Source organism: Panthera leo, chromosome B2 (assembly GCF_018350215.1).
Source record: "Panthera leo isolate Ple1 chromosome B2, P.leo_Ple1_pat1.1, whole genome shotgun sequence".
Taxonomy (NCBI): domain Eukaryota; kingdom Metazoa; phylum Chordata; class Mammalia; order Carnivora; family Felidae; genus Panthera; species Panthera leo.
The window spans coordinates 7,288,123-7,314,931 of NC_056683.1; the positions used below are offsets into that span (position 1 = coordinate 7,288,123).

General features: G+C 41.0%; 1 long non-coding RNA gene across 3 annotated transcripts in view; it reads right to left on the reverse strand.

Moving 5' to 3' along the window:
- The window catches only part of LOC122219515, a 156,739-nt gene extending 140,324 nt beyond the window's left edge, over positions 1–16,415 (reverse strand). The window contains exons 1-4 of one of the 3 annotated variants that reach the window (XR_006202415.1): positions 16,238–16,415; positions 13,369–13,451; positions 13,231–13,262; positions 11,959–12,052 (exon numbers count right to left, since the gene is read on the reverse strand). This is a non-coding gene — a long non-coding RNA (uncharacterized LOC122219515). The remainder of the gene's footprint in view (positions 1–11,958; positions 12,053–13,230; positions 13,263–13,368; positions 13,452–16,237) is intronic. The other 2 variants (XR_006202414.1, XR_006202417.1) reach the window with 2 other exon arrangements.
- Between the last annotated feature and the right edge of the window lie 10,394 nt (positions 16,416–26,809).

A 26,809-nucleotide genomic window follows, 5' to 3' on the forward strand; every position in this document is an offset into this window, starting at 1 on the left:
TCCTGTTTCTATCTTCTCTTCGTATGCTATGGATTCAAAGCCACCAAGACAAAAAGTATGTGTGGTTGATTTTCTCTGCTCAAATGCAAGCAGCATTGTTAGAGAGAGTTCTCATAGGAGGCCAGCCCTCTTCGCAATGATCTCTGAGTCAGCCGCCGATCCAATCAGCTGTAGCTTTCTTAGCAAAGTCACTTGGTACAAAGCAAACCAACGAATACAAAAGGAAACATCTGCAGCCAATTTTCTCAGGAGAGGAACACATCACGTGTACAAAGTACTCGGAGGTTATGTTTCAGAAACGGCCAGTGTTACGGGCTGAATGGTGCCCCACTCCAAAATTCGTACGTTGGAGTCCTAACCACCATTAACCTCAGAATGGGACTATATTTAGAGACAGAGTCTTTAAAGAGGTAATTAACCTCAAATGAGGCCATTAGGGTAGGCCATAATCCAATATGAGTGGTGCCCTCCTAAGGACAGATGAGGACACGCAGAAGACACAGAGAGAAGACACCGTCCACAAGCCCAGGAGAGAGGCCGCAGGAGAAACCAATCCTGCCCAAAACCTCGATATTCGACTGCTACTCTCTGAATTGTGAGAAAATTAATTTCTGTTGTGAAAGCCACCCAATCTGTGGTGCTTTGGAATGGCAGCTCGAGCAAACTAATACAGTTAATGTATCAGGTTGAACTACATGTATAGATTCGCTATATTCTAAAGCCCAATGGTGCATTCAAAGTACTTAGTGATGACAGTTTCAGTCACTGGTTCTCTTTAACACTGGCTTCATGTTGCTTACCTAGGACTTTTTCTCTGTGTGCACATCTCTGACGTCTCTTCCTCTTCTCAAGACACCTGACATATTGGATTCAGGCCAACCTCATGAGCTCATTTGACCTTCATTACCTCTCTAAAAGCCCTGCCTCCGAGAACAGTCACAAGGACGGTTAGGACTTCAACACCTGACTTGTACAAGGACACGATTCAATCCATACAGTCTTCAAACATTGAACCTAGTCTTTTAGTTGTCACAGCTGAAAACGCTCTATTCCCATGTGGGCAGTAAAGAGCTACTCAGACCCCCCCCTCCCGAGTGCCGTGAAGCTGATCACAAATACTGTGATTATTGGTTTTCTCTAAAATCCAAATCCTTATCTTATCAGGTTATTATGGAAATGTAGTTATATTGTTGGTAAGCATATTTTATGAAGAGTCTTCCTGCCAACATCTTCCTCCTCATCAGTGTACTTCTTGATTCTTACCTGTGTCAGAACCCTATCTGGATAGTCATCCTTCAAACACCAGGGCTAGCCACTTTTGCCCACAGGCATATCGCCTGAATTGCGTTCTCCACGGTGCCTGGGTTTTGCTTTCCCTCGCTTCCTATTGTCATTTCCAGGGTCATGATCATTCATAGTTTCCTTACCTGTAAAATGGGGATAATACTACTACCTACCCTCGCAGGAGTGTCCTAAGGACTAACTGAGTCTATAGCTATGATGCTTTCAAAATGATGTCTCACATGTATTAAAGACCGTATAACCGTTTGCTGTTATTAACAGCCCTATCATTATTGCTAGAAATACAGGTAATTATTTTTCCTACACGAGAAGCTGTTGCTTCCCTGATCCCCCTTTGCTCGGCTACTAGAGGGGTTGGCTATGAATGTTTCATGCCTGCCACCTTCTCCAGAAGAGTGTCCTTGGCTGACAGGAGCTGCTGTCTCTACTGAAGACATCTGGGGTGTTGTGCCTCCTTTCCCTGGAGGCAACCCATAGCCAGTGACTAATGCGAGAGGTAAAACAGCCTCGTCCCCTCTTCTCTGTGAAGGACAAACTCCGCCATACGATCCACTCTCCAGGGTTCTGTGATGAGAACGATCCCAGGCCAGATGTTTTCTAAAACCACCCTTCTGTCTGGTTTCTCTCACTCCCTTGAAGGGTTTTCTGATAACATGACCTCAATTACTCACTTGCAGGAGCATTCCTTGAACACAGAACCTATGGAACCAACCTAAGACACTCACCTTAGCAGAGGGAGTCTTTTTAGACTGAGGCTGTGTCTCATGTCTTTGCTTTTCTCTGCCGTAATATCTAGCTTAATACCAGTCTCCTCCGAGGTGTTTAAACTCATGTTTTCTAGTTGATTGGTGGAAATACCTGCAACCAAACATGTGCAGGAGCAAAGCCTACTGATTTCAGTTTGCACGACTGGGAGCTTAAGAATGTCGATGCAAAGTACAGACAGCGTGCAATGGACAGAGCAGTTCATCTGTCTCAGCCACGGATGGAAATCACAGCAGAGAGCGGTGATTCGTATTTAAAATGCCAAAATGATCGGATCAAGTGTGTCATTTGGAAACTGCCTATCTACCCGGAGAGCCTGTGAGGAATATTGTCATTGAACACTGTCATATGCTTTGTGGATAGATTGTGTCATGCTCGTGACAGCGAATCCTGCAGAAAAGGCCTCTGAGGAAGTTGGAGGACAGGTCTTTATCTTTTCAGTCCTCCTGAGGTTACAGGAACAGGTTTCAATTAAAGGCAAGAAAAGAATGGGAGCATCGTGCACTGCTCTGAACCACCAGAAGTTTCTACCTTGTTTCACCTGATCACGTTTCATATCATAATAAAAGAAAAACTCAGTAGGATCCACAGATGCAGAGAGCCGTGTGCACCTATGGCAGAATCCGCTCTACCCGCCTCGCCGCGAGGACCACGCGAAGTAACGTAGGAAAGCACGTGGCAAGCAGCAGTGTGTGACATGATTATGTGGTGCTGAAGGATCACCGTCGACGCTGTGATTAAAAAGATACATTTCTCCTAGATACACTTAAGGGTTGCAGGTGTATTAAGTCAGGATTCCTTTGGGAGTGAGTGGTAGAATCCTAACGTAAAACCAGCCTTTGCAAAAAGGGACTCAACCACTGGGCGGGTAGCACCCGGACAGCCCTGCACAAGGCCGAGATGCATTTGTTGGTACCAGCAGTGACGCTGAATGGGAACAGCATACCAGGAGGGAAAGTACTGGTGACACGACATATTCAGGTATTTGACAGGGGCTAGGACTTTGCAACTAAGAGGCGATGTGCCCCAGTGGCTACCAGGGGATACCGACAACACCGTGGCTCTGACCTCACCATGAATCAAAATGACGTTTGGTAAAACACAGATTTCTGGGCCCTGATACAATCTTTCTAATTTGGAAGGTCTGAGGAGGTGCCAAAGAATTTACGTGTTTGACAAGATCCAAGGTGAGGCTGATGTTTCTGGTCGTGGGAACTCTGAAACTGTTCTTCTGGACAAAGTTAATGAAAAGGTACAGGTGAGAAATGAAAACGAAAGGCAGAAAACCTCTCTGGTCCCTCACAGGGAGGCTGCATTTCCTACAACATAAGGAAAAGCAAGTCAATACAACAATTAGTGGATTTGACTCTGGCTTAATAGAATGATCAGACTCCAGAGAGGGAAAATAACCAAGGCAAGCTGGCACATGAGGCTCAAGACCTGGTCGGGGCACTTTCATGTGGGAGGGGATCACCAGGGCAACGGCCCCTCAAAGTTTTGAACCCCAGAGCATTCTGCATCTTTGGAACCCGTAGAAGGAGCCCACACACCCCCACTAAGAGCTGGCACTCTTCTCTTCACTGAAGACAATGCCAAGACTCCTCCCCTGCAAGACAACATGTACAACCCACTTCCCAGTGTATGATCCATGGGCACCGATCCCTAAAACTGCCCAGAATGCCAAACCCCATCTCAGCATCTGCTACCGAAGAACACGGCTGTGGCGGTGGGCCTTGAGCTGGTGACGAGTGGAACCAGAAGCTCCACAGCACGGAGACTCTTTCCAAACGTTTTGTCTCATCTGCCAATCGACTTAATTCTCTCCTACTAAGGACACAGTTTTTCAATCCTGTGTGTGGACAACACAGCCACGAACATATCAGACCAATATGATAGTACTTCTATGGTCCAAGAGTCTAAGAGGCATGTCTTCTGGTCTAATTTGAAAACATCCAAAGAAAGGCACTCGTTGGTATGCCTTGGGCTATATGCTCGCATCTTGAACTAATCACCGTGCCATAAAAAAAAAAGAAAAAAAAAGTAATTACGGCATCTTGAGTCAAAGCCTCATTCCTGGGGTCAGGGACTATTACCAGAAGAAGAGAGAAAAGGCATAGAATGGACAAGAACAATAGTAAGCCATTTTTGAAGGATTGATACTAATTTACAGCAGAATCCTTCCATATGTCCTCAATTATTTTGACAGCTTAAAAAGGTGTGTGGGAGGTTAGAGAAAAGAAAGAACAAAGACTATTTCTTCCACCACAAATTTCCACAACAGACTGGCTATGAAATTCAAAGTCAGTAATTAATCTTGGTTGCAAAAGACAGAAACCTAAACTCCTAACTTAAGCAAAAAGTAGAATTCTTGGAAGGCTCTTTTAACTGTAGGAAGCAGAGTAATTCAGCTGGCCAAGTTCAAATAATATGTAAGGCCATCGCTCTCGTCCCTTCCCTTGACTTCTCATTGCATCACACTGTGCTCTAAGACCAACTTTCGCTACAGAGCAGGGGACAAGAGAACGTGAAGCCACCTGCTTCCTGTTTCCCAACTTCATCACATGTGAGGAAAAGCCTTTTTGCCTTCACCTCTAGCTTAACAATTCTAGGAAAAATGTTGATGCCCCAGTTTGGTCACATGCCTGACTCTGCAACCAATCACGCAGGAGCAGGAGAAAAGTCATCTAGGGTTGGAGCAGTTGGATTGCATCATCGTTTTGAAGGAGGAAATGAATTATTCAAGGTCACTGAAGGATCAAGAGAATTACATGGTTAGGGAAGGAGAATGAGCAATTTGCAAAAGGGAGGATTGCACTTCCCTGTAAAGTGAGAAGGGCACTAGACAGAGAAAACAGGGACTCCACTTCAGGGAACATCAAGACAGGATTTGCTTTCACCATAAGTAGAGGAACTCCTAAGCCCAAGCCTGCAAAATTTATAACACGCACAAAAAAGAAAGGCACAAATTCCCGTTCAATCTCTTCAATTTTCTTGAAGATACAGGAAAACACAACAACAGAAAAAAACTCGTCCATCAGATATAAGTCCCCAAATGGACTCTTACAAACCACTGAGTTCACCCTCATTATTTTTCAGGTAAGGCAGCTAGTACCCACAGAGAAGTAATTCGTTGAAAGCCACTATTCGGTGATAGGTACCATGATTTCTAGTCCAGAGCTCTTCCCATTACGCCCGTTTACAAGAGCCCCATTCAAGCGTGGTTACTACAAATATCACCACGGTTCTGGACAACTATTGACCATACTTTGTGATTTTCAAGGCTGTTACAATTTTGAATGATTTTTCTCTGTTCACACAAGTTTTTCCATGAGAAGCCAGTAAACAAAGTTTAATATACCATTGCAGAGTAGGATCTAACGTAAAAGGATTAAAATTTACATTTAAGAAACCAATTTGAAACCTCATGTCCTGTATGCGGCCTTAATTACTTAAATAGCAACTTAATTACTTAACTGTAATCTGTCTCCACACTACTGACTCACGTATTTTGCACTCTTTGCATACATTCCCCTAGAGCTGTGAGGAAAGTTTGGCAAAAAAGACAAAGAGTGAGACCCCTATCTACACTCAGACAGAAAAATGAATAGTTAGCATATAAAGTACTGCCAGAAAAAGTTAACTTGATCTTACTCTCTTATGGAAGAAATGAAACAAATTCACCAAAGTTCAATCTTAACGCTTTTGGAATTAATTGTGAGTATAATTGGCTTCTCCTCATCTGTCAGAATATTCAAATGACTTAAAAACTTAAATGGAATTAGTAAAATATTTTAAGGATTCACTTTCTAGCTTAGATGATAAAAGTTGTCTTCCTGCATGTGAGGGTATGAAATCAAAATCAAATATAAAACCCAACAGTACGTGGTGCTCTTTACATTGAGTTTTTCCATAATAGTGCACCTTGCCTGGAGTTTAAATACCATGTCTGGAGGGGAGATAGGTATTAAAACCACAGAATCAAAAGAGACGAGGGAGTCAGGGAAGGTAAAAGAAGATAAAAGGCGTGGAAACTGAGCCCCATGTCATGCCAAGACGATGAGAAAAGAGGAGGAGAAGGAAATGACAGTGAGGTAGAAGGAACTGAGAGAATGAGGTCTTGGAGTCAAGGGAAGACATCATTTCAGTGTGGATGAGTCGATCAACTATTTCAAATGATAAAGTAAGATGCAAATGAAGATTGGATCTTGTACTTGGTAACGTGGAGGCTGGAGGAGATCTTGAAAAGAACGAATTCATTAGCATGATCTGTATAAAACATTAACGGGACAGAGTTCAGGATGACACGGGAAAAGGAGACATGTAGACTACCCGTCAGGAGCTGAGCTATCAAGGGCAGCAGAGAAGTGGTAAAGGAGCTGCAGGAACATATGTGGTTATTGAGGTTTTTCAGTCCTTCTTTTACGCTAAATGGTATCAGAGCATGTTTTTATGCTGATGGGATGACTAAGTAAAGAAGGGGAAATTTTTCATTAAGAGAAAACAGAGAGGATTACAAATGAATCATCCTGCCGAAGCATAAAGAAAGGGACCCAGTGAGCAACGAATGGGACTGGCCTTAGGAACAAGGACAGTTCACCTGAAGCAGCAGTTGGACTAGCAGAAGAGGTGGACGAAGCAAGCGGATTGGTAGATTTGGTAGTGAGGGTGTGTAAAATCGCTTCTCAGATTGCTCACATCTTCTCAATAAGAGGCAAACTCATCAGCTGAGAATGACAAGGGGAAAAAAAGTGATGGGAAATTGAATAGAGAATAAGACGAACTGTCCATCTTAGATAATGTGAGAGTGAACACACATGAAAAATGTAATAGGAATAATGAAACAGAAATTAGAATCTGACCAGAGAATTACATGTTTCCCCCCACCCCCCAGCTTTGGCCATTTGCTGGTACATAAAAAAGACGTGTGTTTCAAGAAAGGCAGAGTTAGACTTCTGAGGAAGATGATGTAGTAGGAAGATCCTAAGTGCACCTTAGCCCATGGATACAACCAGATAACACCCATATCAGCCTTAATAACCCAGAAAATGGCCCAAAGATTGGCAAAACAGACTCTCTACAGCTGAATGTAGAGAAGAGGCCACATCGAAAAGGTAGAAAGGACAGAGATCTGGTCTACAGCAAAATGCACCCACACAACGGTCTGCGGGAGGTAGGGATGCCGTGGGCACGGAGAGGAGAAACAAACCCTCACACCAGTAAACTCAGGCACTGGGAACCCGCACGGGGAAGATGAATCCCCATAATATTTGGCTTTGAAAACCAGAGGGGCCTAATTCCTCGAGTTCTTACCATCAGCGGGACTTAACACCTGCAACTTTAAAAATCAGTGGTCTTTATTCTGAGCTGCACAGTGATAGGAAGCTGAGTCCCCACCCGTAAAGGCTCAGCACAACAAATAGCCCCGCTGAGAACTACATAGAAGAAGCTGAAAAACACCCAGGTTACAGGAAGATTTACTTACTAGTCTCAGGGTGGGTGTTAAAGGGGCAGGGATCTCTAGAAGACATCTCCAGGACCCAAAGAGCCGGCGGGCACCATCACCCCTCACCACCACTACCACTCCCATCCCCCAGCCACCCTATAGCCTGGACACATGGATGCCTGCCAGAACCAATGCAGTGCCAACACCTTCCAACTAGCTTGCTAACATCCTGCCCCACCTCCACAGTCTCCTGTGGGCCTGCGCCCTCCAGCCAGGCCTCAGCTCCAGGATACATCCAGCAGTGGAACAGCACAGACCTTGCTGGCACCAAATGCGCTGCCCCCATGTTCTCCCGTAGAACCTCCCCATCCAATACACCATCGTCCAGAGCCCTTCCAAAGCACTGGCACAAGTACAGCATTGTGAAAACAGCCCAAAAGGGGAAAACACCACTCCAAAGAGAATCCTGCCTCAGGGAAATGGGAAGATAACCCTCACATACCCAGTACTCCTTCAGCCCCAGCAGTTGGCTGGGGGCAGACATGTGGTCCGACTGCAGCCTACCCACCAATGAAAGCATCTCAGGGAAAACACAGAGGAAGCACCCCGCTACAATCAAGCGGGATTTACTCCTGAGATGCAGGAGTGGTCCAATGTTTGCAAATCAATGAAATACCTCACATCAACAAGAGACAAGGCAAAAACCATCTGACCCTATCAATAGACGCAGAACAAGCACAAGACAAAGTACAATATCCATTCATGATAAAAACACTCAAAAAAGTAAGTTGAGAGGGAACATACGTCCACATAATAAAGGCCATATATGAAAAATCCACAGCTAACATCATGCTCAATGGTGAAAAACTGAGAATTTTTTCTGTAAGTCAGGAACAAAACAAGGATATCCACTTTCACCGCTTCTATTTAACATAGCACTGGAAGTCCTAGCCAAAGCAATCAGACAAGCAAAAGAAATAAAGATCATCCAGATTGGTAAGGAAGAGGTGAAACTTGCACTATCTGCAGATTACATGATACTTTATATAACAAACTTAAGACTCCAAAAAGAAACTACTAGAACTGATAAATGAATTCAGTAAATTCACAAAACCAATATACAGAAATCCTTTGCATTTCTATACACTAATAATGAAATAGCAGAAAAAGAAATTAAGAATCCCAATTACAACTGCACCGAAAGGAGTAAAATACCTGTGGAAAGAAATGCTGTAATCATGGACTGAAGAACAATTTTTTTTTCAATTTTTTTTAATGTTTATTTATTTCTGAGACAGAGAGAGACAGCATGAGTAGGGGAGGGGCAGAGAGAGAGAGAGAGACACAGAATCAGAAGCAGGCTCCAGGCTCTGAGCTGTCAGCACAGAGCCCGACGTGGGGCTCGAACCCACAAGCCGTGAGATCATGACCTGAGCCGAAGTCGGCTGCTCAACGACTGAGCCACCAAGGCGACCCAAGAACAATTTTTTTAAGTTCGTTTATTTATTTTGATAAAGGGAGAAAAAACACTGAAGGGGCAGAGAGAGAGAGGATCCCAAGCAGGCCCAGCACCATCAGCGCAGAAACCACCCCCCTCCCCACTCCCCCGCCACACACAATGCAGGGCTTGCACTCACGGTGACATCACGACCTGAGCCGAAATTAGGAGTTGGATGCTCAACTGACTGAGGCACCCAGGTGCCCCTGGAGGAACAAATAGTTTTAAAATGTCCATACTATCCAAAGGAATCTAAAGACTTAACGCAATCCCTATCAAAACACCAACACCACTTTTCATGGAACAAGAACAAATAATCCTAAAATCTGTATGGACCCCAAATAGCTAAAGCCACCTAGAAAAACAATAATGCTAGGTGTATCACAATCCCAGATTTCAAGATATACTACAAAGCTGAAATAATCAAAACAGTATGGTACTGGCTCAAAAACAGACATAAAGATTAATGGAACAGAATAGAGAGCCCAGAAATGAAACCAAGATTATATGGTCAATTGACCTTCAACAAAGCAGCGACGAATATCCAAGACGTTCTTGTCTCTTCAACAAATGGTATTGGTAAAATTGGACAGCTACATGTAAAAGAATGAAACTAGACCACTTTCTTACACTTGAGTTACCATACAGTAAACTCAAAATGGATTAAGGACCTAAATGTGAGACCTAAACTATAAAAAGCTTAGAAAGGAACACAGGCAGTAAAATTCTTTGACACTGTCTAGAAAAACATTTTTCTAGCTGTGGCTCCTGAGGCAAGGAAAACAAAAAGCAAAAGCAAAAACAAAAACAAAAACAAACCAACAAACAACTCTTTGAACTACATCAAAATAAAAAGCTTCTGTACCGTGAAGGAAATAATCAACAAAACTAAAAGACAACGTACTGAATGGGAAAACATACTTGCAAACGACATATCCAATAAAGAGTAGTATACAAAATGTATAAACAACTTATACAACTCAACAGTAAAACAAATAATCCAATTAAAAATGTGCAGAAGACACGAACATTTCTCCAAAGACGACACACAGATGGCCAACAGACACTTGAAAAGATGTTCAACATCACTTATCATCAGGGAAAGGCAAGTCAAAACTATAATGAGAGATCACTTCACACCTGTCAGAATGGCTCAAGTAAAAAACAAAAGAAGCAAGTGTTGGTGAGGATGTGGAGACAAAGGAAACTGTGGGCACTGTTGGTGGGAATGCAAACTGGTACAGCCATTGTGGAACAGTGTGGAAGTTCCATAGAAAATTGAAAATGGAATTACCATATGATCCCATAATTCCACCCCTGAGTATTTACCCAATAAATATGAAAACACTAATTCCAAAACATATATGCACCCCTACGTTTAGTGCAGCATTATTTACAATAGCCAAATTATGGAAGCAGCCTTTGTGTCCTTTGATAGATGAATGAATAAAGAATCGGCGTAAGAAAAAAACGCGATAGACCATCACTCAGCCATAAAAAAAGCAATCTTGGCATTTGCAACAACATGGATGGATCCACAGAGGATAATATCAAGTTAAGGAAGTCAGAAACATAAATACTGTATGATTTCACGCATACGTGGAATTTAAGACACAAAACAATCGAACAAAGGAAAAAAGAGACCCGCCAAGAAACAGACCAACTACAGAGAAAAAGCTGATGGTTATTAGAGGGGAGGTTGGTGAGGGGATGGGTGAAATAGGTGAAGGGGATTAAGAGTATACTTATCGGGATGAGCACTGAGGAACGTACAGAATTGTTGCATCATTATATTGTACACCTGAATCTCAGATAAGACTATATGTTAACTACACTGGAGTTAATTTTTTGTCATTTTTAAAATTTATTTTGAAAGAGTGGGTGTGTGAGCAGGGGAGGGGCAGAGAGAGAGAGAATCCCAAGCGGGCTTCACGTTGAGAGCCCATAGCCCGACGTGGGGCTCGATCTCAGGAACATGAGATCATGACCTGAGCCGAAATCAAGAGTCAGATGCTTCACTGACTGAGCCACCCAGGCACCACTGGAAATTTTAAGTCATGATGACCCTAGGCTGAGGTTATGCCATGAAGCGAGAGAGAGAGAGATAAAGTAGTTGTCGTTATGTGCACAGGAATTGTCCTAGTGGTAGATTAAACAATATAAGCTGGGCAAGGAAGGAAATGAGGGTATAGAGTGGGTTAGGGCATAACAGAAACTAAGGTTGGGACGAGTTCATGGAGTTGAGACATCAGCACAAGATGGAAGGACAGGGGATAGTGTTTGAAGAGCAGGATACTCAAGATTTAATCTCTGCAAAACGTTTAGTTTCTGGTGACAACCAGGACACGTGCAAGGAAATGGATGGATGAGGGGAGACCAACGTTCTTGTTCTAAGGATTGCCTACATGCCCAGCTAACGCTATACCACAGTGACAGATAACCCCGCTGTTTCAGTGGAATCAAACATATTCCCAAATTGCCCATCATGCAAAGTTGGATTCAGAAGTCTACAACTCTGCTCTCTTTCCGTCGAGTGACTCAGAGCGTCAGACAGCTTTCCAGCGTGGGCTCTGTCTGCATCTCAACATGTGGCATCTTTAGTCACTGAAAGGATTCTCTTCTTCCTGACGGAGGAGAAGCAAGAAAATGGAGACGGTACGTTGGCCCCTAGGCGCATCGGCTCAGAAATGATACTCATGCTTTCTACTCACCTTTTCCTCCGCCATACAGCCCCACTACCTGCACCAAGTGTAAGGTAACACAGGGGATCTGGAGTGAGCGCCTCCGGCTGCCACAATATGGACATTTCATTGTTAAGAATCATCAGGGAGGTAACCTATGAATGTCAATGATGGAAACAAAAGAACCAGCAGGTAGTCGAGACTGTTGGCATGAACCACCGAGGAGCTGAGGGCTCATGTGCAAGAGATTATCTTCCCACTATACTAACCTCTGTCTGAAATCTGCATACGTGATGTCAAATGTCCCAACGTGGAAGGAGATATTCAATCATCGAGATCTTTCCGAAGGCAGTAAATCTGAAGCTATTCAAAATGGACAGTTGATGAAGCTGATTACTACAGAGCTAACCATATTTCCTATGTGGATTACCAGGTTTCAAAGACTAAAAAATATGGGAACAATAAAATTTTAGTGAACATAATTTATTCTTTCCTTGATGATTTAGAAGGCACCTTTAGCTCCTGGAGTGACTTAGGGACAGGCCTGTGAACATCAATTATAATTGGACTGCGGATATGCACGGCTATAACTCACATGGGCTCTCTGCACATTGGGAGCACAAGCAGGGCAGCAGGAAGAGTAATGACAGCAGGGGATGGAAGGGTCTAGAGCTGGGGAAATGAACCAGGTGGCAGGACTTTCCCCCAAAGGATAAAACCAGCAGTTGAAATAATAAAGTTCGAGGAGATGGGGGACCCTGTATTTCAGTCAGGGCTGATACTTCACTCCAGGAGGCATCGTCCAAGTGCGGGAATAAGACCACAGATATATGTACTAACCACACAGGCAGATCATGTATCTCCGTCTAGTAGGTTCATTTGTTAGAGGCAGACATGGTGTACCCAACTATTGGGCTTTTTGATACATGGCACATCAACCTGAGGCTGGGGCTTTAGAGATAAAGTGCTAATGATTTTAAGGTCGGGGACAGGGCTGCAGTTAGGAGGAAATCGAAAGGCAAACCGGGAAACTAAAAAGGTAAGCAGAGGCTGAAGAATTTGGGCATAGAGCCATATCAAGAACAAGAGAACATGTCGATTCCAGAACACAAGCACCTGGTGATGAGAGGGATTCCTATTAATCTTCTTGAAAAAGCCATACAAAGGCATGGAGGAAACTATCACGTATAATACTAAGTGAAGGAAGCCAATCTGAAAAGGCTACCTACATACTGTTTGGCTCCAACCATATGACACTTTGGAAAAGGCAATAGATGGAGACAAATATCGAAGGGGTTGGCAGAGGTCGGATGAGGGAGGAATCCGTACGTAAGCACAGAGAATTTTTAGATGGGTGAAATTATTCTGTATGATACTATCACGGTAGATACATGTAATTATACCGTTGTCCAAACCCAAGAATGTATATCACCATCAATGAACCATAATGTAAACTAAGGACATGGGATGATTATGTCGTCAGAGTAGGTTCACCAGTTGTAACAAATGGACCACAGTGGGATAGAGGGAAAATTACTTACCTCCTCACATTTGCTATGAACCCAAAACTGCCCTAAGAAAATTAAGTAAACAAAACAAAAGGCTTAGTCCATAGTCAACAATATATTGTACACTTAAAATTTTGTTAAGAAGGTAGATCTCATGTGAAGTGTTCTTACCACGGTAAGATTCAAGCAAACAAACAAAACAGGCTTTGTCAAGAGATCATCATCTTGATGGGGAGAGACAGATTGGACAAATACTGGAAATGATATGCAGAAATAAAATGTAAATAAAAATTGCCATTTACTCTATTACAATGCCGGACAAGAGTGTTCTATCTAGAAGCTCCAGGGCTGCATTCCCCACCCCCCTTTATTTTCCAGGTTCTATAATTCTGCTCCCCTATTTGGAAGCTAGGTCGATATCAAGCTAGGACGGGAATCATATTTGCAATACAACTTGATTCACAGAGAAGAGTCAAAGAATATTTTTAGCTTGATAAAGGACTTAAGTTCTTAGTGTCCCGTAGAGGTTTTGCCTTCCTTAATCTCATTCTCTACTCCCCATGGATCTAAATCCCCTGCTATTTCCAAACCAAAAAACCAGATGTAACCGAAGCTGACCAAAGGACAGAGGACTAAAGAAAGTAGGCTAGTGCCTGGGGTGTGAGGGGAGTAAGGAGGAAGAGTAGAGTTTCAAAGACAGAGGGGTCTTTGGGAAAATAAGAGGACAGGGGTGGGGAGGAAGGGAAACAGGGAGTTCACCTGGGAAGGCCTCCAGACAGACCAGTAGGGGGCGACTGTGTAAAAAGCCTCAGAAATCTATTACAAAGGACCACCCAAGCAGGAGAGCACTGGGCGCCTGGAGTTTTGGAGAAAGTACTCTCAAGATGTCCACCCGAGGCTGAACAATGATGCAAAGAGATGCCATGGCAATGCAGAAGGAATTAGGCATTTTCAAAGACATATTCCAGTTGGGAGAATTGCCAAAGATGTCAAAGTAATTTTACCCAAGGCTCCCTATTTACATAAAAAGAGCTATTTAGACTTATTTGTGTTTTATTTTTGCTTATTAAAGTTAAAAAAAAAAAACTTGAAACATACTTTGCTCTAAATTCAACTTGCAAATCTTCTCATCTATTTATAAACATAATAAATGTTAGACAAAATAGACCAACTTTTGGAGGAAACTTTGATTAGCGTTTGATAAACTCGAGTTACGAAAACTAAATTCCTCCTAAAATAACCAGCCTCATTTAAAAACTTAATTAAATCCCCCTAAAATTTCCAAACTGCACTTATAAATTAAAATGCCTGACTTTCATATGCCTGATTGAGTACATTTATGATTTTTCACAAGCAAATTCTTTCCCGGTTCTGAGAGAAGGTGTCCAAGGACTTGGATGGGGAAGTTCAACGCCGAGCACAGGCAGGTGCCAGTCTACATTTGGCAGTAGCTGGTGCAGTTCAAGACAAGGATTACAAATGCAAAAATACAATTCAAATGTAGTTCTACTGGACAAAGGCCAGGAAGCTGAACACTGACACACCAAAGCAGACCCAAATTCTCTCCGTTTTCTGTACTGTCCAAACTGTGCTCCCGCAGAGGCGTGCCACACCTACCCGTGTTAGGTTTGAGCCCAAAAAGAATTCCTTACAAATCAAACCCATATTTCCCTGGCATTCTTGCACTGCTGGAGGCAGAACTTCCTGCGCATGCTCAGCTGTTCCATTTTTGTAACAAACTACAATTCCCACAACTCTTATGGCTTGAGCTCCGTGGGAGGCTTCTGCCGTGTGATTGCTAGATCAAAATAATTCTGTGCAGCAATTAACTCAGAAGGAACACTTTCTCTTTCAAGGTCCTGAGTGAAATTATGGAGTAGGTGTCCCTACAATACCCACTAGATAAGCCAGATCCTTCTTAATGTCTGGGTTTTTTCCCCCGCTTTGGGCTGGATTGGACAGATTTATCAGAGTCCGTTTGAAACCAAAGTCATGTCTGTAACAGACAAATTTGTTTTAATTTCAATAATCGACATGCTTTTGAAAATCACTGCAAGGATGAACTAGGAATGTTGAGGATATAGAAGTGAATTAAACAGTGATGATTGTAGTCAATTAATCATTTTTCTACATCATGCTGTGCATGCGAATTGTTTCAAGCAAACATCTAGGTTGACTTAAATTTCAAATATCATTGTTGCTGAATGTAAAATAATTCCCAGGGGTGCGAAGGAAGAAACCACGGACTAAAAAGGGATAATTTCAAACAATTTATACCAATTGGATTGTTTTATAGTCTGTTGCCAAAAAAGGTGTGATTATATTTCCCCATGAAGGCTGATTGGTGGCAGAGGGTGAGGCCAGGGGAAGGGAGGAGGCAGTTAAGACGGAAGAAAGTCAGTTCCTTCTTGCATTTAGTACTACGGGAAACGTTTCCTCTATATATTCGCAGACTGCACATTTTTTAAATAATCAGCCTATCGTTAGGATTACACTACAAGGGGCTATGGCATATATAACAGACTTTTCTTTAGCTTAAACACTTTCAACCCGCCAAGGTTGTTTTATTCCCAGGCCATTGTGCACTGCACCAGTGGGCTTCTTACCGAAGCAAATGCATGACTCAGAGAAGAATTATTGCTTCCTTTTAATTTATGGCTTAGAGAATGTTGTGGAGATCAAGCTCAAAAATTAATTTCAGATTGGTCCCAGAGGGATTGCTTTTAATGGTTCTGTTAATTCACTTTGAGAGAAACCCTATTAAAGTTGATGAAAATGGCAAAGACCCACTAGCCCATTTCTAATCTAGATTTTGTTTGCAACAGACCTCATCCTTCTAATTAGAGTTGTTAGAACCCACTTTAATTTTATTAATAATAATTAACATTTATAATACTTCAGTTTACAAAGCACTTTCTCATTATCAATTAAGTTTTTAAATCATCCCAGTAATCTACTAAAGTAGCGTATTAGTTTCCTATTGCTGCCGTAACAAACTACAGTAAATGTAATGGCTTAGAAGAACACAAGTTTATTATACCTTTTGGAGGTCAGGGGTGCAAAACAGGTCTCACGTGGCTAAAATCAAGGTAATGGTAACATTAGATGTCAAGTATGCTTCATCTAAAAACACAACTACAGACACAAAAGAGTTGTCAGCAGGACTTCATTGCTTGTGGAAGCTCCAGAGGAGAATCTGTTTCTCTGATTTTCCAGGCTTCTGGAGGCTGCCTGTGTCCTTTGGCTCACGGTTCCGTCCATCTTCAAATCCAGCAACCAATGCACAGATAAGTCTTTCTCATGCAGCATAATTCTGATTGCTTCTGTTAACACATCACCTGACTCCCTCTTGAGCTCATAAGGATTCTTGTGATCATATTGCCCCGCCCCCAGCTAATTCAGGATAATCTTCCTCACTTCAAATTCTTAACCGACTCTCATGTGCAAAGGTCCTTCGCCATGTGAGTTCACATACACACAGGTTCTCGGATTAGGAGGAGGAATCTTCGGGGAACTGTAATTCTGCCTAGCACAAGTTCTGCCTAGCAACATTTTAAATGTTTTAGCATTAGTGATGGTGAGAGTAAGAGCAGAATTATTTCACAGATGAGGAAAACAAGACCAAAGGATCGACAATCACTCAACCTGAGACACAACTATAGTTTAAAATTGGTATTCGGATGTTTACTAATTGTTCAACTCCATCATGGCATATTAAAGTGCAAAACAAAAGTTCCTATTAGGCATTTTTATTACACTAGGAATGACATACTCAGCAATTTTTTAGACCATTTTCCAAAATTTTGCTTCAGGGCTTCTTGTAAATAATATCCACCATACTTTCCACCAATTAATTAACATTTAGGAGGATAAAATCTAATAGTGATGACTTTGATAAAGTACATATCTACAAATTCCCTTAAAAAAGAAAAAAAAATACTTTCAGGTCCCTTAACATAATGGAAACTGCTTAAACTCCACTATTTTTCACATACTGTGAAATAACTACATAGATCGGTAAGGAGGACAAATAAAACCATCCATAGCCCACACCTAAACCACACCAGAGAAGGGGAGATTTGCCTCTGTAGGACTTGGAGAGCAAAGGAAACCATCAGAAAAATAGTGAATCGCTATTCCTACGTATACTATTGCCATGAGTCATAAAGTCGTATGTCTGGGACCGAGGGACACAGGTGAAATCACAGGCTATCTTGTTTGCCTGTAGGAAGGGTAGAATCTCAGACCTTTGTCAATGCCTGGCAGTTCAAAGGGTAAAGATAACAGTAAAAGTTGGGATAAATCTAAGCATTAAGTATAAACAAGATTATCATCACTGGGGCTGGCTCAGTCAATGGAGCGTGCAACTCTTGATCTCAGGGTCATGGGTTCGAGGCCCACATCGGGTGTAGAAATCACTTAAAAATTTAAAAAAATCTTTTTTTTTAAAGAACAATATTACTAATAAAGACTAACCTATAAAAGGTATTTATTTTTCATAAGAGGTATTTAAATACAAAAAAGAGTAGATAATAGACTGAAATTACCAAAAAGAGAAGAGGGTAGTTTGGAGTTACAGTGTCTTAAGATCACTAAGCAAAAGAAGTCAGTCAGAGAAAGACAAACACCATATGATTTCACTTATATGTGGAATTTAAGAAACAAAACAGATGAACATGAACATAGGGGAAGGAGGAAAAATGAAGCAAACCAGAAGAGACTCTGAATGACAGAGAACAAACAGGGTTGCTAGAGGGGAGGTGGGGGGGGGGGATGGGCGACATGGGTGATGGATGCTAAGGAGGGTCCTTGTTATGATGAGCACTGGGTGTTGTCTGTAAGTAATGAACTCCTGAAAACTAATACGAAACTATATGTTAACCACAATTGAAATAAAAATTCGAAATAAAAATGATCCTTATATGGATCAAAATTTATATGAAGTAAATATGTTGTCAGGCATGTATATTTAAGATGCCCACTATAAGAAATTAAAGGGAATGAATAACTTCTAAAATTTTTTAAATGTTTATTTATTTTTTAGAGAGAGAGAGAGAGAGAGACGCAGACAGAGTGCAAGCAGGGGAGGGGCAGAGAGACACAGGGAGACACATAATCTGAAGCAGGCTCCAGGCCCCAAGCTGTCAGCACAGAGCTCAATGCGGGGCTCACACCCACAAACCATGAAATCATGACCTGAGCCAACATCAGATGTTTAATCGACTGAGCCACCCAGGCACCCCAAGAATGAATAACTTCTAAACTGGTAAAATGGAAAACAAAAAGTATTAAAAAACAAAAACAAAAAATCTCCATTTTTCAGTAACAGACAGGCAAAAAGGAATGTCAGAAGAGAGCAAAAAACAGAAAACCCACAAAGTAGAAGGTAAGTAGAAACACAGTAAGAAGGGAGAAGAAAGATCAAATCTAGCAGTAATCACAGTAAAGTATAAAACTTGCTTATGGAAAGGGACGGATTTTCTAACCAGATTTTTAAAAACTTACTCTATTCCATTTCAAAAGTGACACAATCCCTCTGTCTCTCTCTGGCTCTCTCTCTCTGTCTCTGTCTCTCTCTCTCTCTCTCTCTCTCTCTCTCTCTCTCTCTCTCACACACACACACATACACGCACAGAAAATAAAAGAAAAATATTAGTGCGAAGTCCTAACAAAGTGAAGCTTGCATAATAAGATCAGACACTTAAAATTTAAGGAATGTATCAATAAATACCCAGGACTCAAGTGAACTAATGGTTCCCTGAATTAAGGTGTCACAACACTATATATTGTTTTTAAGATTATTATTCACAAATACAGGTGTCAAACTGTTAACGTAGCTAATGCGTTATTAACCTTAACTCAGATCCTTGCATCTGTTTCCTGGCTTTTAGGAAATGCCCTAAAATGCCTCCTTTACTCAGAAAAAATTATTTTTGAAACACGAATCACTCCTGTGATTCTGAAGATTCTGAATAAACCTATGCCCAAATGGCATTGCCCCATCCGTCCTGTAAAAGAATGATATACAGAAACACAGAAATTTCAAAATACATTTTTAAAGACTAACGAAGGACTTCACCTGCTTTGTTCCCCATATGCCAAATTGAGTAACTTTAACCCTGGTACCGCTCTCACTACGAACCTAATTGTTTCTGGGATTTATTTTGTTTGCTTGATACTGAATCAGTGTTCTGACTTAGAGACGGAAACATTCCGAGAAGCACAATAATCAGTAGGTTATGAATCCTACTGTCAGGGACCTGGAGGAACCCTTAATCCCTCAAGGGGATGGATCCATTTAAATGTTCTTGGGTGCCTGGCCAGCTCAGCCATTACAGCATCTAAGTCTTGATCTCGGTGTTGAGAGTCTAAGCCCCACACTGGGCATAGAGATTACTGAAAAGTAACACATGAAAAAAAAAAAATAAAGTGTTCTCTCTCTCCCTCTCTCTCTCTCTATATATACGTGTGTGTATATATATATATATATACACACACGTATATATAGTCCCCTGACTATAAGAGCATCAGCATCACCTGAGAACTGACTTGAAATGCAAAGTCATGGACTCCAACCCAGCTCTTCTGAACCAGAAATTCAGAGTGGGGCCCAGCAAGCTGGGCCAGGTGAGTTTACCAAGACTTCCAGGTAAGTTTTATTATTTGAAGTCTCTTTTATTCTCTAAAGATGTTTAAGATGGGCTCCCCAAATCCAACAATGAAATACGCAAATAAGTATGGCAGAATAAAGTATTGGATTCTCCGGTCTTTGTTTCCCTTACGCAAGACTGAGATGAACACTTCCCTAGAATCTTTAGAAGTCTCAGGAAATACACAGGATAACTTCCATTTTCCCAACATGACTAACACATTTACAGCATGTAACTCTTCATCAATACAGTCATGGTGGACGGTCTGCATCCTGACCTACCTGTTCCCTCGAACAAGACAAATAAGCTTTTCAAGATGGCAAAGTCTTTAACTTCCATGATGATCACTAGGAAGAGACCTATCAAATGGTAAGACAGGAATTTAACATTCACCTCCAAGCTCAGGGTTTTGAAGTAAGAGGATCTTCTAATAACTCCAGGAGTAAAATAATAAGGGAGCTGACTTTTTAAAGTACAATGGGAGTGACTATATTTGCTGTGTGTGATATCTGGAGGAAAAGCAGGGAAGTTGGTTTATTTGGGGTTCGCATCAGCTTTGGGATTTGACAAATACGAGTGTCAGATACAAACATGCAATTATTTGTTTTGAGCCAAGAGGTTAAATCGAAACAATTAACGTTCTATGCGAGCACAAGACTTTGCCAAAGCAACCCAGAGGAACCCATCATTCACCTTTAATCCTTAAGTCTTTGCGATGACACAGGAGATCTCAGGCCATGATTCTGCAAAAGTGTCAGTGATGGGCACTGATTTCACAGTAAAAACAGCAGAAGTGGTCCTTCCTCAGAATAGAGCCATTCGTTATTATAACAATTCAGACCAGACAAAGAGGCAGGAGCCAGATTTTCTGAAATACCAAGTACTAGTCTTGTATGTTCTGAGATATTTCAGTTGAATAGAAGGCTTGAGAATGTAACATGAGCGTTCACATGTGTTATATTGACACCAGTTCTTACTCCACCACACTATAAAGGGTTTGACAGTCTAAGAGAAAGGTAACGAAGATGGTAAAAATCTGTAATCTGGGTCATATAAGGAATGGCTAAAGAAACTACTTTTAGAATGGAAAAGAAAAACTTAAAAGATGTGTCTACTACTTAAGAGTCATCGGATTATTTCCTACGTGGTTAGCCCCAAAGGTTGGAAATGAGGACCAATTGGAATATTAGGAGTAACTGATTAAAGAGCAGGTAATTTTTTTTCTAGGACTGTGAGCTATTCTAAATTAAAATAGACTACTTTAGGAAGTGGCGAGTTGCCGATGTCCAAATAGAGGGCGGATGATCATTTGCCAGAATTTCTGTATTACAGGCGACAAATTACAGTGGGAAAAGCAGGGATCTATGACTTTGGAAAAATTAACTATTATGTCTTTTAATATTCCCATCTATAAATTTGAAGAGAAATCGTTACATCTCAGGGCTCTTTTTAGGTTTAAATAGATAATGTCAGGAAAGGTGTCATCACTGTGCCTGGTACATGGTAAGTGCTTAATATAAAATGTACGTATAACTAACACAATGGTAATGACCTAGTAATGCACATCATAATAACTGCTCTACAGTTTACTGAAGAAGGCTTTGCGACATACCTCTTTTCGTTTTAACTAAGATTCTGGTCTCTTATTTAGTCTGGAAATATGGGCATACGGGCATCTCGGGGCATTAGTAAATTATTCCACCAAACTTGTCAAGATTCTTAGACCCAACTGGCCTTGGTGTCCTTGCTATATTACTGTCCTTTATTATTTGCTCCATTCTTCATTACAAAAGTATATCACACCCCCATCCATTGCCACACAAATTGCAGTGCCCTATAAATGCCTTATGCTTCCCCATAACATCGTAAGACTTCTCGATGTGACTGGCTGTGGCCAAAGGCACAAGAGATGACAACATGTCAGCCATGTCTAAGCAGGAGCTTGAAGACACATTGGTTGTTTCAGAATGCCCTGTCATTTTTTTTCCCTCCATCATAAGAAGCATCAAAACAACTTATATGATAGAGTTAAGATACGGACGGAAGATACACAGGCTGTTCCATGTGCGTGTCAGAACGTGAATACATGTGGAGCAGAGTAGCAACTACTGATCTGCTAGCTGACAAAATGTAAGCAGAGCAAGAAATAAATGTTAGTGTAAATTAACGGGATTATACGGTCGTTGCGAATGAAGCAAAAACGAAAAATATAAAAATCTGGACCAGGAGAAATTGCTACCAGAAGTAGGGTGAAGACTTAATGCATAAATATGAGGACCTGGCTATGGAGCCAGGTAGGTAGGTGGCGAAGAAAAAAATTATTTGAGTGGAGAAAAAGGATGGTATATGTTATGCAACAGTGCGATACCGAACTTGATGGTCCTCTGTGATAGCATAATCAACGTATTGAACATGTGGCTTCAGGCAAAGAGACTGCAAAGCAAGGCTTTGCTAGGGTGCCTGGATTGTTATTATTAGCTGACTTGGACAAGGTATCAATGCGAAAAAGAGCCCAAGAGTAGTGGGATTAAAATATACAGAGAAAATCCAGAGACTCCAGTTCTAGCAGAGTTGAAGTATGTGGTTATTTTTTTTTCTCATCCATAGCCAGTAAAAGAAAATAATGACAAACACTTGAGCAATTATACATTCTAGATCTTAAGGTAAAGACCAAATCTTGAGTATGATCATCACCTCCTTGGTTAAACACGGTGAAAGGTTTAAGATTGTTCATAGAAAATCTTTCAGTTAGGGGGGAGATGCTCAGAATACAGAGAATGTGTGTGTGTGGCTCACCCAGGAAGCCAGTCAACTCAAAATAAGTATTTAAAGAGATCCATCTCAAAAAATAAAAAAAAAAATCTGGGTATAGATATCGGCACATGGAGCTGTTTGGAAGCCGGTAAAAGTTTGACAGATTGTACTGACAAAGGTAGCACCAAACAGGATTAAGAAAAGACTAGCACAACTCAAAACCTAAAACAACTTTTGTGGCCCTAAATTTCTGCCATAAGATATTATACTGATAAATCTGCTCAGTACCCAAGAGGACATATCCTCTAATGTCCCCTGCCAATCTGCCCAAAGGAGGTGGGAGAGAAGGAAGAATATCCCAGAAGATAAAGCCAAGGGTTTTGAAAATCATGAACTGAGAGCTGAACGGGGTCTAACAAGGAATTTGTTTTTTGTTATTGCACCAACACTGACTGTTAACTCGGCCTACTTATGGAAAAATGAAAAGGTAGCTAAAAAATGAAATACTTATGTGCATTTAATAATTAGCTCTAACAAATCTATAAAAAAGAAAGCACTGCTTTGAACTGATTTCACTTAAGTCACAGAAACCTTATTAGAGTTAAAAGTATAAAAGGCGGGCCTGGGTGGCTCAGTCAGTCAAGCATGTGACTCTTGATTTCAGCTCAGCTCATGATCTCAAGGTTCGCAAGATTGAGCCCTGCATTGGGCTCTGCAAAGGCAGGGCAAAGCCTGCTTGGGATTCTCTCTCAAAATAAACTTAAATAATTTTTTCTTTTAAAAAAGCCTAAGAACTGTATTTAACATTATCAGATTTTTACCCACAGAATGAGTGATTTCTTTTTAGAAACCAAAGCACATTATTTAAGACAGCCTCGAGGCTTTAGAAACTAAAATCAGACTCAAATAAGCTATTTGCATTGGCCTTCATACAAATATTAAATTTTTCAAGTACAGAGCATATAATCAAGTTTTATTCTTTTATCCTGGTCTGATAATTTTGTCAGGTCAATGGAGAACTTAATTCAGTTACTTTTAATTGCTAATAACATTTGGTTTAAATCTACCGTTTTTCTCATTTGTTTACATTTGTCTGTTATTTGTTTCGTTATTTGCCCTTCTTGGCTTCTTTTGAATTCATTGAGCATTTTCATTATTTATATCATTTATTATTCCATTAGTTGATGATTTACTTTTCTTTCTGTATCCTTTCCTCCTGGGATCAACATCCTACTTCATAAAAATTTCAGAATTTTTATGATGCATTTGGGATGGTGAAAAATTTTCAACTTTCGGTTCAGTGTAAGAGTTTGCATTTTGCTCTCCTGTTTGAAGAATAGCTTAAGTATTGGATTCATAGTTGGTATGTAATTTCTGTACATGATTTAAGGATCTGTGCTCATCTGACTCCCATAATTGCTGTTGAAAAGTGATCCATCAGTATTATTGTTGCTCCTTTTAATGTTATTTTTTACTCCACTGTTTTTCCTTTTGTCTTTTTAATTTTTTGCAATCTTTTATCGATTTGATCACAATGCACCTCAGGGTAGTATTTCCTAAGTAAACATACTCCTGTGCGGAATTCGTGAAGTATCGTGAAACTGTGCTTTGGAAGATTTTTGTTAGTTTTGAAAATTCTTATTCAGAATTTATTTGAATACAACTTCAGTTGCATATGGCTCTTCACATTTGTTCCCTATTTTCCATTTTTCTTCTCTTTGCTTCAGTATTTTATTTTATATTGTCGTGTCTTCTTGTTCATTAATCCTGTTTTGCTTTGTCTAGTCAATGGAAACAATCTACCACATTCTACATTTCAGATTTAGTTTGATCCTTTCCTTTATAGATTTCAAGTTTCTGCTTAAATTCTCCATTTCCCTGCCATTTTCCCAACATATTATTCCCAATTATTTTAACAACACTATCTGATAACCCTCTTCTTATCTGAATCCCATTGGGGTCAGTTTCCAGTGTCATTTTTTCCCTTGGTTTTTAGTCATGTGGTGGTCATGTTATTTGCCATGCCTCAATTTTTAAATTATTACTAGATCCTGTGAATAACTTCTGAATGACCCCTTCATCCAAAGAGACACAAAATCGCCTTTGGCGGGCAGAGAGAATACAGGTGTACCACCTTGACTCTGCGAGAGGTCTGTTTGATGCTTTCTCAGGGCTGGTCTCTATGCCAGGTTTTCCCTCATCCTTTGGTATGACTCTTGCTCTTAGAAGTGGACTTTTCTTAAGTCTCAGTTAAAAGTTTGGGTACCAGAGTTCATCCACCTTACCACATTCTGAACTCCAGTTTTTATCCCCCCATCATTCATAAATGCTGAAATCTCTGATTTCAGCACGGTGTTTGGAATTTCACTCTGTGCACCTACAACTCAGATGTCAGTTAAGAACTCCTATACGAAGTTTTCAACTCATTTCCCTACCTTTGTTCCCGAAGATTTTGACCTTCACTTCCTAACGTGTTAGGCGGCCCCAAGCTATAGCCTCTGTCTTCCCAGGCCAGTGGGATCATTGCTTCCCCACTGAGACACTCTTTCCTCATTGCTATCAGCTGGCAAATGCCCTGGAGGAAAAAGTCAGTGTGACTTTGTAGCTCTTCTTCTTTTTTTTAATGTTTATTTACTTTTGAGTGAGAGACAGACACAGAGTGTGAGTGGGGGAGGGTCAGAGAGAGAGGGAGACACAGAATCTGAATGGGGCTCCAGGCTCTGAGCTGTCAGCACAGAGCCTGATGCAGGGTTCAAACACGTGAACGATGAGATCAGATCTGAGCTGAAGTCAGATGCTGAGCCAACTGAGCCACCCAGGCGCCCCAGTGTAGCTCATTGTGATGCAACTTCCCTTCAGGCAAGGATTAGAGCACCTTAAATCCTACATTAGTTGTCCTCCAATGGCTTTGGACTTTTTCAGAATGCATTTTTTCTAGCTTTTGTAGCTGTGCTTGGAAAAGTGTTGCTGTGATAGAAGGTACTCGTTGATGGCTGGAATGAGAGTCTTCCTGTGAACACTTTTAAAATTGTCTCTTTGTCTTTAATTTTTAGCATTTTATTATGGTATGCCTAGGTTTAAAATACCTTTTTTCTAAATTATTTTTGTGACGCTTTTTTAAATTTGGGGCTAGATATGTTTCATCCATTTTGTCTAATTCTCAAACCTTTTTAAAATATTTTAAGAGAGTGAGCACACGCATGCGTATGAGTGGGAGAGGAGCAGAGAGGGAGAGAGAGAATCTGAAGCAGGCTCCATGCTAACAGCAATGTGGGGCTCAATCCCACAAACCTTGAGATCACGACCTGAGCCAAAATGAAGGGTAGGATGTTGAACAGACTGAGCCACTGAGGGATCTCAATTTTTTTTTTTAATAAACCATTTCCTTTCTCTTCAGAGTTTGATTACATATATGTTAAGCTAATTCACTGTTTTCCATGTATCTCTTGTTTAACATGTTTATATCCTTTTTCTCTCTTCATGCCTTAGTGTTAACAATTTCTTCTGACTCGCTTTAAGAAAAAACATTTTAAAAAACTGGAAACCAATCCACAGAACCAACCCTCTCTTGGGCTATGTCAAAACTGTTTTTTTAAATAGAATTTAATGTTCGAGAGACAGAGAGAGCATGGGAGGGGCAGAGAGAGAGAGAGAGAGAGAGAGAGAGAGAGAATGAGAATGAATCCCAAGCAGGCTCCACCCTGTCAGCACAGAGCCCGAGGCGGCCCCGGATCCCAAGAATCATGAGATCATGCCCTGAGCCAAAATCAAGAGCTGGATGCTTACCACCAGGCACCTCTCAAATCTGTTGTTGAACCCATATATCCACATCTTGTCTTCAGTTATTTATAAACCTTTTTTTCATTTGCTGCAATTATCCTTTAATCTTAGTACATAATTTCTTGAAGATTTTCAGAGATACTTTCAAGTCCCTACCTGCAATACTGGAAGGACTTATAGGTTTCTTTTTATTGCTATCTCTCCTCACTTCTTCTCCATTTATCTAGTCCTCTGGTGTGCCCAGTTATTTGTTATTATATGCTAGGCACTGTCTATAAGAACTTGAAGAGAAAATTTGACTCTCTAAGAGGACGTTTTCCTAGGTGCAGATCTAATTTTGCTTCTGGCAGTCAGTTAAGCTAGAGGTAGATCCTTTTTCATCTGATCGGGTATTTTGCTCACTTGAATCCGAATTTAAGTTTATCTGG